The sequence below is a fragment of the Saccopteryx bilineata genome, chromosome 5, assembly GCF_036850765.1.
Source record: "Saccopteryx bilineata isolate mSacBil1 chromosome 5, mSacBil1_pri_phased_curated, whole genome shotgun sequence".
Classification (NCBI taxonomy): domain Eukaryota; kingdom Metazoa; phylum Chordata; class Mammalia; order Chiroptera; family Emballonuridae; genus Saccopteryx; species Saccopteryx bilineata.
In genome coordinates, this window is record NC_089494.1 from 52,246,714 (window position 1) to 52,265,025 (window position 18,312).

Consider the following 18,312-nt stretch of genomic DNA (forward strand, 5'->3'; position numbering starts at 1 on the left):
AGTCTCATACATATGGCCTTTAAACCCATACTCAGCCACATAGAACAGGCCCTGGGCCTAGAACATTTCCTTATCAAGACATGGAGTCCTCACTGCCTGTGCAGTGTTTATCACCTCCTGTAAAAAATATCTTTCCCTGTTTCAGACCCAATGTGCATTTTTTTGTTCTACTTAAGCATATGTGTCAATGGTCCTTGGGTCCTCCTGTTTTCTGTATTTCAGACCCCACAGTGGAAGAGCAAAGGTACTTCTCCTGCAGAAAGTGAAATGTGTACAGCTCCTTGCCTGCGTTGGCGGGCTGCAAAGTGGATTCACTGGCCATGGAAGACCTACATTGCAAGGGGTTGGGTGGTATTAGCTCTTTCTCTCTTCTTGCTGTAAATAAACACTATGCCACTTGAGCTTGATATGCACATTGTCTCTTCTTAGCAAACTCAAATCATGCCCTGGTTTCTTTCGTGAGTAGCACCTAACTGTCTTTTAACCTTGACTGCATAAGCCCAGCTACTCAATGAATTGTAACACATCAAGCACACAATCAAAGAAGATTTAGTAAGTGTCTATTCAACTTGTAGAATCTAGACAAAATTAAACCTTGTTAAGACTGAATACAAGGTGAAACTTCCTGACTATATATATTCCAAATATCTGAATATTGACAGGGTTCACCGGATCAGGCATTTATCTATAATAATACATAAAGTAGTTAGTAAATATATTATAAAACTAAAAAAAAGTGAATCATATTCAGAGATATACCCTTTAACATTCATATTTATATAAAATAACATATAAAAATATACACCAGCTTTGACTAAGAAGCTGTCAATAACCTTTACTGTGGGTGCTAAAGAAAATAGTTCTGATCAATTTTCAACACTTGTATCCATATTCTACAAGTGGTAAGACTTTAATCAATTGGTGAACACTTTCCACTGAACACCTACTGTGTCAACCAGGGAAGGACCTTCAATGGACTAATGAAAGTATGCCACAAATCAAGGAGTACAGTTAATTCAAGTCCATGCATATAAAGTTTTTTAAAAAGCATAAATATTGCTTCTTACCTCAAAAGGCTTGAAAATTAGTAAACATTAGTCAAGAAGGAGAATTTTTGAGCAATATGAAAAATTCATTGTTGGGAAACCATGCTAGGTGAAATGAATAAGAAAGAAGAATATTTAAGTTTTCCCTATTAGGGAAATTTTTTTCTAAAGGTTTGTGTTCCAAATATTTAATTTATCCTACTTCTAAAATTGTTTTTATACCATAATGTTTATGCTTACAATGCTCTAAAACTGGTCTTCTTTTTGTGAAAACAATAGCTATTTAAATATATCAGAATCTAAACCAGAAGACTGTAGGAGGAAAATTTATCACCTAACAAGCTAGGTTGAGAAGGTTTTGAAAACTCACCATCATCCCTCAGGAAAAAGCAGTGTAATTTAACTGGAAAAGATGATGGTTGAAGGGGAGATCAATATGTAATTTTAGCTAGATTGCTTTCCTATTGTCCTTTGGGCCAATGCCAAAGAAACTCTTTGCCTAGCTTGGGACAATAGGTCAAAGCAGAAACACTGCTTTGCACCTGAAAGAGAAAATAAAGCTGGTACAGACAGTATGCTGAGCCAGTCTGAGATTCCATTAGAGCAGTGGTCCCCAACCTTTTTTGGGCCACAGACCAGTTTAATGTCAGAAAATATTTTCATGGACCGGCCTTTAGGGTGGGATGGATAAATGTATCTCGTGACCGAGACAAGCGTCAAGAGTGAGTCTTAGATGATGTAACAGAGGGAATCTGGTCATTTTTAAAAAATAAAACATCATTCAGACTTAAATATAAATAAAACAGAAATAATGTAAGTTATTTATTCTTTCTCTGCAGACCAATACCAAATGGCCCATGGACCAGTACTGGTCCGTGGCCTGGGGGTAGGGGACCACTGCATTAAGAGTATCAGCCATGAGTAAGGTGCAATGCCATTTTTGTGGCTATGAGATAGTTACATCATCACCAAGTCTCCCTGAGCAACCTCATTGATGCATTTATGATGAACCTTCTTATTTTCTGTTATGTTTTTTCTCTTGGACCTTAAAGTAAATTCATCTTTTATCAGTTCCACACTTCACTAAGTGTCATGATTTGGAAGCGATAATAAAATACTGGCTGGTATTTTATTCAGTGTCCGCCTCTAGGCAGGACACTGAATCTGCCTTCATTTCAAGAGACTGTACTTACGGGAATTGATTTACCTGCCAAGACCATTGTCTATAAAGAAAAAAATTATCTTGAAGCACAGCAGAGCCAGAAAATTAGAGGCCATTGTTTAAATGTAGGCACTGTCCTCAAAGACTGGGAGGAAGAAGGACAAGGTAGTTTTGAATTCAGAGAAGCATGACTGAATAATTATTATCACCAATTCATATTTAAATTGTATTTATATTTTTAAATATTTTTCAATTGCTGATTTTGTCCTTCATAGCTAAGCAATAACATTCAAATTATTTAAAATCCCAAAGATTCTCAGAAGGGAAAAAAAAGTAACATTAGAAATAAGTCTCAGATCTTGGTTCAAATTACTGAAAGATTAACCATCAAGGTAACAGCACCTTCGACTTTGGGACATATCTTTAAATCCAGTACTTTTAGCCTTAGCACTGATTTTGTCCTTCATATCTAAGCAATAGCATTCAAATTATTTAAAATCCCAAAGATTCTCAGAAGGGAAAAAAAAGTAACATTAGAAATAAGTCTCAGCCCTGGCCGGTTGGCTCAGCGGTAGAGCGTCGGCCTAGCGTGCGGAGGACCAGGGTTCAATTCCCGGCCAGGGCACACAGGAGAAGCGCCCATTTGCCTCTCCACCCCTCCGCCGCGCTTTCCTCTCTGTCTCTCTCTTCCCCTCCCGCAGCCAAGGCTCCATTGGAGCAAAGATGGCCCGGGCGCTGGGGATGGCTCTGTGGCCTCTGCCTCAGGCGCTAGAGTGGCTCTGGTCGCAACATGGCGACACCCAGGATGGGCAGAGCATCGCTCCTGGTGGGCAGAGCGTCGCCCCATGGTGGGCGTGCCGGGTGGATCCCGGTCCGGCGCATGCGGGAGTCTGACTGTCTCTCCCTGTTTCCAGCTTCAGAAAAATGAAAAAAAAAAAAAAAAAGAAATAAGTCTCAGATCTTGGTTCAAATTACTGAAAGATTAACCATCAAGGTAACAGCACCTTCAACTTTGGGACATATCTTTAAATCCAGTACTTTTAGCCTTAGCACTCCAGTGATTACTATGTTGTTCAAGTTTGTTCCCCTAAATACTCCCCCCAAAATTGTATATTCTATACTTTTAATTTTTTCCAAATAAATATATTGATTGACAGGCAATGATTTTTACTTCTGTTTAGACAAATATTAGGAGTACACAGCAGAAAGTAGGAAAAGACTTGTGCAAAACTGCTCAACTTAAATTGAAAACATTTAACCCCACCAGCCTATCTGTCATGTAAAATGTTTATGAAGTCAATTATCTTTAGAAGACTATACAAAGGGAATATAATTGTTATAGGATCGTTTTAGGGTTTATTTTTATAGAAAACAATGTTGGTAGTACTTATTTCCCCTAATTTCTAACATCTGTTCAGGTATCCATCCTTAAACCATATAGCTTATGACTTAAAGGGAAATTGATCATACAGTTTCAGGGAGGCCCTGAATGTTCCAACATAACCTAGTTTCCTTTTCAGGAGATACTAGCACTAAGCCAATTACCCCACAGCATTCCTTTGGTGGTAGGTTATTGATCAAATGGTTAGGTTAGTGAGATGTGAGAGGAAGTTTACTGGACGACAAGGAAACAAAGTCCCTGTATTAAGGGAAGGGTAAGGCAGCCCCTGCATGTATTTGTATGTAGATGTGAGCTCAGCACTGTGCAAGATCGTGTAACAACACTGAGATGAAATAACACAAAAAGGATATGCCATGACTATCTTAGCCAATCAGATCAAATTCTGGTTAAACTAGGCCTGGTTGCCACACACCCGTGGATATTTTAGTGACTTGAGGATCATTTTGAGTTGAGTTTCCCTTTTGGAATTAAGACAGCTATATAACTAATCCTATTTTATATTTTGCTGCCAGGAATTTAGAAACAAATCTGAAATTCAGCCACAAAAATTACATTAGCCTCTGGCTTGCATTTTTAGTCTTATTTTATCAAGGCCCAGTTTTCTCACCTGTTCTTCTGTTTTCTTCTGGTCATGGCTATGATATATATTACATTTTTCTTTTAAATTTTTATTATATATAAACCACCACATTATTTGCAGAATAAATTGAACTGTAAATAAATTAATAAAGTAAAATAAAATGAATTCACACAAACTAAGTGGAACTTTCCCTTAAGGCCTATGAAACAAACACAAGCAAAAAAATTTAAGAAATATTTAAAAGTATTTTACAAATCAGAGTTATGTTTTATTTTTCAAATAAATGGAATTCATTGTTATATTTTTATGTAATTAACCATAAAAAAACAAGAATTAGATTTATATATTTTTTATTATTTAAATAGAATTCAAATTGTAAAGTAATAGAATTGATTACCTAAGAATTGCTGCAAAGTACCCAATATTATGCAACTGCTTTTATTTTTTCTGACTCAGGACAATTCACTAACCTAATTAATTTGTACTAAAATATGTCATTCTTGTTGCATTAAATTTTACATTTAAATTATTTGAATTCTTGCCAGATATTTTTCTCTAAAATTGGATTTATGGAATAAATATATATTACCAATTAAATATTTTTTACCATTTTGAAATGGTAAAAAATATTTACTTTCTTTTCATAAGTATCCATAGCATGGAGATCATACTGCATTTCACATCTAAAACTACAAATTTTGTATATATGTACATTTATAAATACAAATATATAAATATATAAATTCAAATATATATACATACATATATATATATGTTAAACCTGATAAAAAAGCAATCAACCCTGCTTGGTTTTACCTCTCATTTTTTGTGATTATGAACCCAATTGTATATAGGACCAAACCATTAAAAAGCAAAACAAACTATCAACCACACAGGTGGGAAATGCTTATTAAGCTATATAAAAGATAGCAATTATGGCTTCTTTTTTTTTTAATTTTTTTTTTAATTTAAATTTACCATTTTTTTATAAACCTGTTTTTTTTTAATTTTTTAAATTGTATTTATTCATTTTAGAGAGAGAGAGAGAGACAAAGACAGAGAGAGAAAGGAGAGAGAGATGGGGGAGGAGCTGGAAGCATCAACTCCCATATGTGCCTTGACCAGGCAAGCCCCGGGTTTTGAACCGGCGACCTCAGCATTTCCAGGTCGATGCTTTATCCACTGCGCCACCACAGGTCAGGCCTTTTTTTAATTTAATGGATAAAATATATCGATACTTTTTTAGCACATTAATGACTTACAAATTATAGTACGATTTAGTTGATTTTAAAAATTCTGGAAAGTACATTAAAGAAGAAGAAAGAAAAAAAAAACAAGACCTCCTTGCACCCTGAGAGTACAAACTCTCAGCATTAGAACTCCTTCACTGCACATTACTTTCATGGCCAAGACTCTCTTTGGGAGCTTCATGTAGAAGGTAGGCTTATGAGGGAGTGTGTAGCCAGTGGCCACGGCCACCATCACAGCAGCCACCTGGCGCATACAGGTTCGCATTGGACTCGGACAGTCGGCAAAGAAACAACGGATTCAAAAACTGGTGGGCCATCATCTTTAATCCTAGCTTGCACCCGGCGGACAAGTAAAAACACACTCTGGGCTCCAAAACCCACTCACTCATATTCAGTGCTCACAAAGCTACTGACTTACCCAAGTTTCCTAGAATCAAAGGTTTCTAGCTCAACAGACTTATTCACCTCTGTTCCCCATCTCCTTCCTTCTCCCTGCACAAACTCTGCACAAACTGGCCTGTCACTCAACATTCCGCCATCTTGGCTGCTTCTCCTGGCCTCCTCCACATGGCCTTTCTCTGCTCTGCTCTCTAATGCTAATCCCAGGAACCGAGAGAGCAAGCTCCCGTTCTGCCCCCATTTTATAATGTAGAAATCAAAACCTTTAATCCAATATACAAAATAGAGAAGTCTCTAATACAAAGTCACTTATTTGAGGCATAATGGGATTGTACCACCCCACATCAAAAAGGGTGGGAAAGGCTTAATCCCAAAACCAAGCCCCAGGCTACAAGGATCCTGCCTGCCCACAGCCCGCCCCCAACACACATTAATATCGTCTGGGCGACAGCTTCCATGTGGGCAGCGCCATCTTTAACAAAGTGAGCATAATGTATTTTACCTGCCCAACAGGGAGTCATGAATAAGATTATTGCTATGGGGGACTAGAAGTCTGGTCTGGGCAAATCACAACACACTCCTATGTAAAGTCTTCTCTGCAGACAGAAAGGCAAATCTCTCTTTAAGCAGATTATTTTTAAAACTTAAATGACTTAAAGTAGATAATTGAAGGCTCTAGGAGAAGAGCATAGTACAGAATCTGAAGCCTTCATACCCTACCAGGGATAGTCAACCTTTTTATACCTACTGCCCTGTTGGGCAGATAAAATATATTATGCTCACTTTGTTAAAGATGACGTTGCCCACGTGAGGTCGTCGCCCAGGTGATATTAATGTGTGTTGGGGATCGTTGTAGCCCGGGGCTTAGTTTTGGGATTAAGCCTTTCCCACCCTTTTTGATGTGGGGTGGTACAATCCAATCATGCCTCAGAGAAGTGACTTTGTATTAGAGACTTTCCTGTTTTGTATATTGGATTAGAGGTTGTGAAGTTACAATATAAAATGGGGGCAGAACGAGTTTGGGCTCTTGGTTCCTGAGATTATCATTAGAGGAGAGAGCAGAGCAGAAAGCAGAAGGAGGCCACATGGAGTAGGCCAGGAGAAGCAGCTAAGATGGCGGAGTGCTGAGTGAGATGCCAGTTTGTGTAGAGTTTGTATTTGGGATAAGGAAGGAGATGAGGAACTGAGGAGAATAAGGCTGGTGAGCTAGAAACCTTTGATTCTAGGAAACTCGGATAAGTCAGTGGCTTTGTGAGCACTGAATGTGATTGGGTTTTGGAGCCCAGTGTGTATTTTTTACTTGCCCGCCGGGTGCAAGCTAGATTAAAGACTATGGCCCATCAGTTTGTGGCTCCGCTGTTTCTTTGCCGACTGTCCGAATCCAATGCGAACCTGCATGGGCCAGGCTGCTGTGATAGTGGCCCTGGCCTTGGCTTCTGGCTTTACATGCCCACTTTTGTATCTCTGTTAGTAGTAAAATTTTCTAACTGCCCACTGGTTCCACAGTAATGGTGATTTATAAAGTAGGAAAGTAACTTTACTTTATAAAATTTATACAGCAGAGTTACAGCAAGTTAAAGCATATAATAATTATTACCAAGTACTTTATGTCAGATTTTCACTAAGTTTGGCAGAATAAATCTTTATAAAACAACTTACTATAGTTAAATCTATCTTTTTATTTATACTTTGTTTGCTTCACTACTGCCCACCATGAAAGCTGGAACACTCACTAGTGGGCAGTAGGGACCAGGTTGACTACCACTGCCCTAGACCAAAAGCCTCAAATCAGGTTTCTCATGGAAATAACAAGAATGAAGGAAAAGCTATTCCACATATGCCTTCATGCCCCAAAGCAGAATTTGCTCACTGCCATTTCCTAAAGGATCCACAGACCTCTCTGGCCTCTGAAATATGGAAAACTTTTTTAATTCTCATGGTATTTACATATAGCATTCATTCACCCATTTTCTTGCTCCCAATTTTCTGTTAGATTCATTGCTGTAGGTATCCATTATTTAATAAAACAAATAATCAAACTGATAAGAACTTTCAAACTCAAGCTTTAGTGGCTGGCTGTAAATTCATGCATATGGATATTCATAAGGACTAGTAATTTCAATTGTTCTCTTTAGTGTATATGCTCTTGTGGAAGGATACCCACTGGCAAAAAATATTACTACATGGAAACTCTAAGACCTACGAGTTAATGTGCACTTTACTCTTGTCTTGCAACTCCTTCCAACTTGGCCCTAAATCCCTAACAATGATTTTAAAAGCTTTCAAGAAAAATACAAGAATATTGACAACTTTCTGAAATGCTGCCCTCAGAGTCTATGCCATCGATCGTTTATTCCCCAGCCTTATGCAGCTATAATCACAGAATGCCACAGAAGACAGAATTGGCTTCTCTGAGTCAGACAACCCTAGATTTATGTTCCAGCACTCTATTCTTACTGTGATGCCTGTCTACTCTGAGCCTCAGCCACCTCGTCTAGGAAATAAAGATAATACAGGTACTCACTCTGTAGGGTTGCTGTGAGCTTTAATGAGACAATGCACGTGTAGTAACAGGGTCCAGCACAGTGAGTGCTCAGTAAATGTTCCTTCTTTCCTCCATACCTCCTCTGGAAAGCCTAAGTTATTGCTGACCACAGCAAAACTACAAAGAACCTTGCATGTAGAAAAGATTTGTAATTAATTACAATTGCCATGGTCTTGGTGTCAAGCGTGCCTAAGTAAATTCTGTGCTCCTGCATACCCCCCACATTGTAGCTTTCACCTAATACCAGTTATCAACACTGGATTCTCTGTTTCGACTGCACATGCTTTTTCAGATGAAAATAGAGCATTGTTGATATCCTAGGACTGACGATCGTCCTTCCTCTTGCCAATTACTTTCCAAGGCGGCAGAGAAATTCAGCCCTCATCATCACATCCTTAAAGGATGGCTAGAGTTACTACTCCAAATAAATAAATTTGTAAAAAAAAATCTTTGAGTAATGTTGCTATCAAGAAACTCCTATCTTACTCACCAATTGGGTTCCACGGTTACAAGAGAAGATAATATTTCTCCAGAAACAGCATAATCTTAGTAACATTAGCAAAATATGCTATTGAAATTTTTGGCTGCCTTTATGGAAGACCACATTATGCCTGACTTAAATATATCATGTTCCAAAAAGGCAAGTGTAAGCCAGCTATTTGGAACTCAAAATGCATTTTTCCATAAAATGTTGTACATTTATTTAACACTTCTGTCTATCACACATACAGCACTATAATCAATGACATAATCTACCTGGGGTAGCATACCAGACATAAAGATGTGCACAGTTAGTCTTGATTTGTGTAACTCCAGTTTTCATGGAGGCCTCATCAGCCTGCAATTCTAAATTTGTTCATTTGTTCAGTACATGACTATGGTAGGCATTACCTACTACCATCGCGCACCATTCTAGGTACTTCTGATGCAGTGATAACACAAAGTTCTTCACCTCACCATCTGTACAGACTAATGGGGGGGGGCAATAAACAGATAACTATAACTTAAAATATGATGAAGTGATATGAAAGATAAAAAGCAGAAAAAGTGGCCCTAGCCTGTGGGTGGAGTGCAGAGCACATTCCTAGCAGCTGTGGCTGATGCAATGCTGTGAGAATACTCCAGCTCCCGGAAGCCTTCCGGGCATACCCAGGAAGGGAGCTCACCTGCTATAAGGAAGTGACAGCACCAACCACGCAGCTCCCTGATCTTTTCAGCCATTGGCTGTCAAGGACACGCTGTAACACCCTATAGGCTGAACCTGTGTATATAAGCTAGCTTACTTCCTGAATAAAGTGGATCTGCGTCATTGAGCTGGTCCCTGGAGTCGGGTCTTTGCGTCTACGTCGTCTCCACCCCTGGCAGGACTTGTCCACAACTGGTACCCAATGTGGCAGGGACCTAACCAGCATACAAGGGACGGGTGAGTGACCCTCTGCAATGGGAAACCTTCTCCCTCACTCCCGAGCCCCGCAGGCTCGAGTCCTGCACGCCCTATTGCAGAGTAGGCGAGTTGAAGTTTGTGAAAAGGATCTTTGTACTTACTGGGAGATTCTCTCTGGTCTCAATCCCTGGATTGAGGACGCGCCCCTCTGGGACCCAGACACTTGGGCCCGCTCTCCAACGTGTTCGTTGGGCTGAGGTACATGAGGGACGGGCCTTCCCTCTCGGCCTCACTTCTGTCTTATTGGCAATACACGCCTGCTTGACCAGTGCTCCTGCTGGGGACCCTCTGCCAGTCCCTAAGGTCCTACAGGCTACTCCTCTTTCAGAGGAGCCCCTACCTCCCTATTCGTCCCCCTCCACTGAGAAGGAAAGTAGTTTAGCCTCCGACTTTGCGGCTGAGCGCACAGAAACAAAACCAACTGAATTGCTAACTGCGCCATCAGCTCTGCCACCGGGAAAAGCAGAAGTCACTACTTCCACATTCCCTGCCAGGGCTCATGCCCCACCCCAGCCTCTCAGATGCCATTTTCTACCCCAGCTTTAACTCCAACATATGTTCCTGCTGCGGAACCATGGGCCAGCTTATACACCTCCATCTGTCTTTTTTCTTTCTATCTGTCTGTCTTGTCTGTTTTTCTGTATCTCTTACTATCTCCTCTGCCCCTTTCTCTGAAATGACGCTGGAAGGACCCAGCCACGGCACAGTGGCGGGGATCACACCCTCTTCTAACACAAGGGAGAGGTTAAGCTTGTGTTTTTCAGCCAATTTGGATCCCAGGAACCCCCCAACCTGCTTGACAGAGTTTCTTGGGGACCCACTAAGTGGTTCAGTCTTCACCCATCCAAAGCCACAGCCCTGGCCTTCTCCACACCAACTACACCTGAGAGGAGGAGGTCCTCAGTGCTCCAGAAGACCTTGCGGCTGGCATGCATGCCCCATCACCGGGGGGGATGTGGAGGCTTTGATGGGGCGGGCCCAGAGAATGGCCCCTGATGGGCCCCCAGGCCCTGGTGCTCTGTTCTTGCTTATGTGTGCTATAGTAACCACTGACTCCCAGACACAGGCGGCAGCAGCCCAGGGCTCGAGCCCGCAGTGCGAGCTGGTGTTTTCAGTTCATCTTTGGAGGATGAGGAGAATTGGGCAGGAGTTGCATTTCACAAGACTCCAGAAGGTAAATGGCAGCAGCTATGGCAGGAGGATGAATGAAAGCCAGGCTTGCATCACTGAGTGGTCGCTGGAATGGCAGGGAGTGCCTGCTAAGCTGCTGGTGGGTTTGCTGACATTTTGGGATATAGGGTGGGAGCCGTCATGCTCTCTGGAGCAGAGATGGAAATGCTGACTGCCGTTGCCACGTACTCCTCTTTGGGACAGTGTAAGATCTGCCAGGATGGCAGGGATGAGGGGGGTGGCTGAGGCCTCATGTACATGGACTGATTTCCTGGCCTATGACCAGAGTGAGCATTGGATCCTTTGTTGGATGGACTTAGGATTTTGGACAATGTGAAATACCCTGATGGGGGTGGGGGGTGGCTTTGCTGGAAGCACTCCCCTGCCCCGGGAAGCTTTTCCCATAGCTAGAAAGAAGGCTGAGGACATTTTGTGCTTTTGGCAAAGTACTCAGAGACTGGTGAAATGTACCTTTGTAATTGTTGAAATTGTATGATTTGTCATGTTGTAATTTGTATAATATGCCTTGCAACCATATGCAGTACGCAGCCCACAGCAAGCCATCCATTTCATGTTTGGACGCTGGGACCTTTGTGGGAAAGGGGCATGCATGGACCTATGTCCATTTTTTACAATCAAAATGGAACTGTGTTTAATGGCACCTAGAAGGTCTCTGTAACACAATGGGAGGGAAATGACATCCTGACCCCTAGGAGGAATCCCCTGTTTAAGACCCCCATTCTATTTCCTAACTAGTCAAACATTACAGAAGCTTGCCTCATTGTTTAATCCAGTTAATCTATTAGCATGTAGTATAATAGGTATTATAGTTGTTTTAGTTCTACTAGGGTTTCATTGCATAATGCATAGCATTCAGAAGGTACAACAACAGCAAGCTGTTATTCATCAAGTCCAATTGGCCTTCATTAAAAGAGAAGGGGGGATGTGGGTGGAGTGCACATTCCTAGCAGCTGTGGCTGATGCAATGCTGTGAGAATACTCCAGCTCCCAGAACCCTCCTGGACATACCCAGGAAGGGAGCTCGCCCGCTATAAGGAAGTGACTTAGCGTCAACCATGCAGCTCCCTGATCTTTTCAGCCATTGGCTGTGAAGGACATGCTGTAACACCCTATAGGCTGAACCCATGTAGCTTACTTTCCAAATAAAGTGGATCTGCATCACTGAACCTGGTCCCTGGAGTCGGGTCTTTGCATCTCCATCATCCTCACCCCCAGCAGGACTTGTCCACACTAGCCAGTAGCTCAGTGGATAGAGCATTGCCCTGGAGCACCGAGGTCACCGGCTCAAGTTGCTGATTCAAGTCCCAGTCAGGGACTATATGAAGTGCAATAAATAGGATAGTGAATTGATGCCTCTCTCTCTCTCTCTCTCTCTCTCTCAGAAAAAGAAAGAATAATTGGGTATACTTTTATAGACGGTCGAAAGAGATGATATTTGAGCAAAGACTTAAATAGATTGGGGATGGGAGCAAGGCAAATACCTGACATTCTAATCAGAGGGAACAATGGTGCAAAGGCCCTTAAACAGACTGGTCTAGGAAGGTAATGCAAGAAGGCCTGGCAGCTAGAGAGACATAAAGAATAGGCTAAGTGTAGAAAATCATGTCCAAGAAGAGCCTGATCACTGAAGCCTAGCAGCCCTGGAAATTACTTTGGATTTTATTTGGAACATATTAATACATCATTGGAGAGTTGAGAGTGGAAAAATAACATTTTGAAAGGACATTTCTAAATGATCCCTGTGGATGCAAACAAAAATAAACTGCAAGGACTTGGAAGGGAGAAAGAATGGAGATCAGTTAGAGGCCATTTCTATAGTCCACACAGACTTTAGGGTGACAGGAGTAGAGGATATGATGGTAAGTGATCAGAGGAATGAAGCACTATAACAAAAGGAAAAAGTCCTTCATCACGTTGGACTACTCACTCTCTCACCAAACATTCCCTCACAGTTACCCTCAGGCCTCAGATGAAGAGGCCCCTTCTAGGTCTATTCTTCAAGTATACTAGACATGCCCAAGCATGTCTTTATCCCATTTGATTCCATCTGAGACCAAAACCAGCTACAGTTATAAATAATTTTATTGCCTTATCTTGTTGTTTTTTATTGATTTTAGAGAAAGGAAGGGGAAAGAAGGAGACGGAGACATCAATCTGTTTATGTATGTGCCCCAATCAGGGATGCCAGCCACCTCTACTTATCAGAATGAGGCTCTAACCAACCAAGCTATAATTTTAATAATTATATTAAATAATTTTAATTATTTAATTAAATTTATAATTATTCAATTATAAATAATTTTAACAGAAAAATCAAGCCAGGACCCCAAAAGGCATGCCAGTAGCATGTCAGCCACTCAAAAGTAAAACATTCCCAGTTCCTGCTACCAATGAACATATTAACTATATTTGCATATTAGAAAGAAATTGTCTATATACCTTCTCCCTGGATTGGTGTTCTTGGAGTCTATTGATGAAATCCCCTTTTACAGTCCTAAATCCTTCTGCTATCACCATGCATTTAATAATTTTCTACTTTTCCAAAAAAAATGGAAGTAACAGATTATGACTGATTATGCTATTAACTATTTTCTCTTCAATGTTTTAATAAAAAAGCCTTGAAAAAAAAATGATGTTATTTGAGGATCATAGGGCCAGTAGTCACAACCTTCACAGCCAGGCATGTGCAGGTGCAGGTTCTCATTATATTCAGGCAGACGGTAAAGAAACAACAGAGCCAAAAAATAATGGGCCATTCCTTTATTCTAGCCTCGCACCTGCAGGCAAGTAAATCAACACATGGGGCACCAAAACCCACTCACACATTCTCTGATTCCACAACCAGAAGAATCTTTTCCAGTTTTTCCTAGAATCAAAGGCCCCCCACCAGTCTAAGTCACCTCTGGTTCCCCATCTCCTTCTTTCTGCACAAACTCTGCAAAACATGGCTTCATTCTTCCCCTTTTCTCCTTCTTCTTAAAACTTTTTGGTGTGAAAACCCTTCCTCCAGCACACATTAGCATAACACAGCCCATTCCCAAGCAGGAAGGTAATTAGCAGTTTCACCTGGCAGCAGCCATTCATGTGGGCAGCAGCCATTTTTAACAATAAAAGTGAGCAAAATCAAATAACACAAATTTTACAAACTTCTCCCAAGGAGGACCTACTACTGTAAATGCTCTAAGAAAAGGGAGATCAGGGACTATAGTCAGGAAGAAATCTGTGTTAAGTTTAGTCAAGCTGAGAGAAAGTTAAGGCTGTGTTAGTCAACAAAAACATTAATATTCAATGATTAAAAGTTTATAAGAGAAAACTTTCTCCAAAGTTTTGCCAGCATTCTATCCATTACTGCTAATCTTACTTAAATGAAGTCATAGAGTTCTAATTTTCCTGGGTTTTTATTGATTGATTTTTCAGAAAGAGAAGAGGGGAGGAGCAAGAAGTACCAACACATAGTTGCTTCACTTTGCTTGTTCATTATTTGCTTCTTCTATGTGCCTGAAACAAGCAAGGTCATGGTTTCAAACTGGCGACCTCAGCATTCCAGGTTGATGCTCTATCCACTGTGCTACCACAGGCCAGACTAGAGTTCCAATTTTATATCAGCACATGATGCTATCTGCTCCAGAAAGGTTATCAAAGGCCCAGAACACTGGTGGAGCAGATACCACTCAGCTGTAGGTGAATATAGCTCTGTCTAATTCCCAAAAGTTTAGGAGGCTCAGAGTGGCTCAGACATAGAAAATTTTAAAAGATTTTATAAGCAGGGATTGATAAACCTCTTTGTCTTTGGAGTCCTGCCTGAAATTTCTACCTTATTGTATTTTGTTGGTTTTCTTTGATTTCTTTTTGAAGTATTAAGAAGCATAGGTTCACTCTAGAGAAAAGAGTGAGCTCTGATTTTTCCAAGAGTATAAAAGAGTCATTTCCTACTACTTTTAACTTGAAAATAGCATTTCCTCCTGAGAAAATAAGAGTTCTTGACTCAGTCTTCCACACTATTCATACAAGGTTGCAATCATGTAAATCAAATATTTATAAGTCAGGAACTGCCTATAGAGTGTTATGATTAAAAAAACAGTTCTTAATTACTTCTGTTTTCAAAAAATATGTACAAATTGAAGTTCCCCAAGAGAATAACCAAAATGGTAAGTAGCTGAAGATATTTAGTATTGAAAATGTAAAAAGAAGAGGCATTAAAGGCCTTATTATTGAATGACTAGCATATAAAACTAAGATCAAATTTATTTTGGAGAGCTACAAATTTTAGAACTAAAAACAAAGTATAGAAGTTCAAGAGAGGCAGACTTTAGCTAAATGTAAGGGTAGGGAAGGTTTCCTAACAAAGCCTTCTAAAATGAAAATGGAGCCTTAAAATACAGTAAACTTTCATTGAGTATGTATGTTCAATCAAACTTGAATTACTAATTTGCAAGAGCGTTGCTGGAGCAACTTCAGAATAGGTAAGAAAATGTATTTTTCTAAAGTGTTTTACCAAAAAGAAAAATTCCCCACAATTATCTTCTTCTTTAGACATAAGCATTAGTATATGCAGACTCCATATACCTTATATGTATTGACCAACCCAGACCCCAGTTGTAAAAAGGAAAGAAAAAATAGTAACTACTATAATGAAACAAATGTCATTTTCTCACATTATCCAGAGAAATTAAAAGGTGACACACTTATGTTAAAACAAATGAAAAATACTTAGCAAAATATTTTCTAAAACAGAGCTGTTGACTCAAAACTGGAAACATGAATATACTACAATGCAGAACTTCTAATGTGCAAATTTCAACCAGATTTTCAAAATCTAAATATATGCAGCATTAAAAAAAAATCCTCTGATATTAGAAAACTATTTTTAGTTCAAAATAGATTATGCCCGTTTGTTTTAAAATTGTCTAAAACTGCAGACACAATGTGTCAAATGTATGTTGAAGATAAAATGGACCTTGGAGTCCACCTGGTTAAACTGAAGGACAAGTTTCCACTGCAGCCAGAATTTCAAACCAGGATCTTTTCTGCTCTACCTTGCTCAATTTAAATAGAATAACACTGAAAACAGTTACGCTGCAAAGAGCACAAAGACAACCCACACTTTTGTCAGTAGCCAGAATAGCTAGAAACATTAAGTCAGACAAGGAACATGCATTAATGGTATAAAAGAACAATGATTGGAAAAGTTTATCTTTTTATAGCGCATTTGAGTTTTTGTTTTAGTTTTTAAAGGACACAAAAAGAACAAAATAAGAAACTGTTTCTACCTTAGGCTCTAGGAAGAGGGTCACCCTGGAATTTAAAAGCCCACATATAATTTTTTTTAATTCTTTATTCATTGATTTTAGAAAGAGAGAGGAAGGGGTAGAGAGAGACCTCAATTTTGTGTTCCACTTATTTAAGCATTCATTGGTTGATCTTTGTATGTGCTCTGATCAAGGATCGAACCAGCAAACTGGGTATATCGGGACAACACTCTAACCAAATGATCTACCTGGCCACACATATAACTATTTGCATGAGAAAAAGAACCATGTAATCCAGATGACAATGGTGTAGTGGTGAGTGAACAAAAAAGGCAAGCAGTCTGCAACTTAGTGCTGAAACAAGGGACAAAATTAGAGGAGCCACAAATTCCAAATGAGTCAGAGTAAGCAGGCTCCTATCCAAGGGTGCACTAGCAATTACATTAGGTTTTGTAGCATCAAGAACTGTTATTGCAAGTAAAATGAATAGGTTTAAGCATTGATTTTTTTAAATCTTCCCTAGAAATATATAACTTGCTTGATATAGCATCCATATAAATTATATTCTAATAACTTTAGTTCATCCATATATTCATCTAATAAGCACACTGGGGGGGGGTCACTTTAATGCATCTATCCATTCATCCACTTATTCAACAAATGTGTGTATATACACGCACACACACACACACACACACACACCTACACACACATATATGCCACTCTGTCATGTTCCTGGTACTTTCTTAAATACTAAGATACAACTATAAATCTTAAAATGTTTTAACCTCCCAATCAGTATAAGATTCTTTCTTATGATGTTCTTGGAAGCTAGTTTGTTTTACTAGATTCAGCCACACACACACACACACACAAAAAAAAAAACTTAGTAATTTCTGAGGCATCCAATTTTATATTTGGACAGATAAAATTGTTTAAAATTTCCATTTGAGGTAGGTATGAGCTGTTTTAAAATATTAAGGGCACAAATAATGTCATATGTCTGAAATAAGGAAAAGCAAATTAAAACGAATTCACCAAGATTGTAGGAAAGTCACTATCAGTCATTCCATGGAAAAATACCCATCCTCTCACCCAAACACCAGTAGATAGATAGATAATACACATTCATTTTACACACACACACAACTTACTTTGAAATGAAAATAAAACATGATCTCTCAGTCATACTCCCATTCCTCCTCCATTCTCTGTCCAGTGTGATGGTTCTGTGCCAAGTGGATCTAGGCATTTAGGATTCGTTGCTGGTTGGCAGCTTAACTGGCCATGGCAGATTCTCTGAAACCCAGACATTTAACAAGTTGTCTGCTACCTCTCACCAGCCACAAATCTGAGGTTCTGCCATTTCAGAGCTGACACCTTTATGGAAGCTCCAGTAACCAAGGCCACCAGGTAATGTACTATCTTCTCTTTTTCCAGTAGACTGGGATTCTACAATATCTCTAGGTCAACCCTTTGGGTCTAAGCTCACATCCTGTAACCGTTTACCTCTTACACAATTGACTCTATTTCTCTTTCAAAACCTTGACTTGTTCATTTTTCCTGAGAGTAAGAAAAACTTGTATTTCAAAGGAAGTTCTGGTTACTTCTTTGGAAGAAGGGAGGGAGAAATATTTTTCATTTGTTTAAACATGAACAAGATACAGTTAATCTCTGTAAGTAGTTCTACACAATTAATTTTTAATAATTCATTTTTCATAGAATGAAATCTCTCATTCTGTAAATTCCTCCACACAGTCCTAATCATGCCTCTTTGTCAAGTCTGCTGTCCAAGGAGAGATGCCATGATATTTAAGGCAGCTCTCAGTTGTATTACAGTCTTCCCATCTAAATGTTTGGTACTTTCAACTGAACTCGGAAGCAGGTCATCATGTTTAATACCAAAAACCTCAAATGTGACTAGTAAATATTTTGAAACATAAAAATGATACGACAGAATAGTAATTGATCTTAAAGAACTTGATTTTGTATCTCAGGAAGCAAACCGAATGATAGATGACTTTAGGTTTGGCCAGCATTAAAC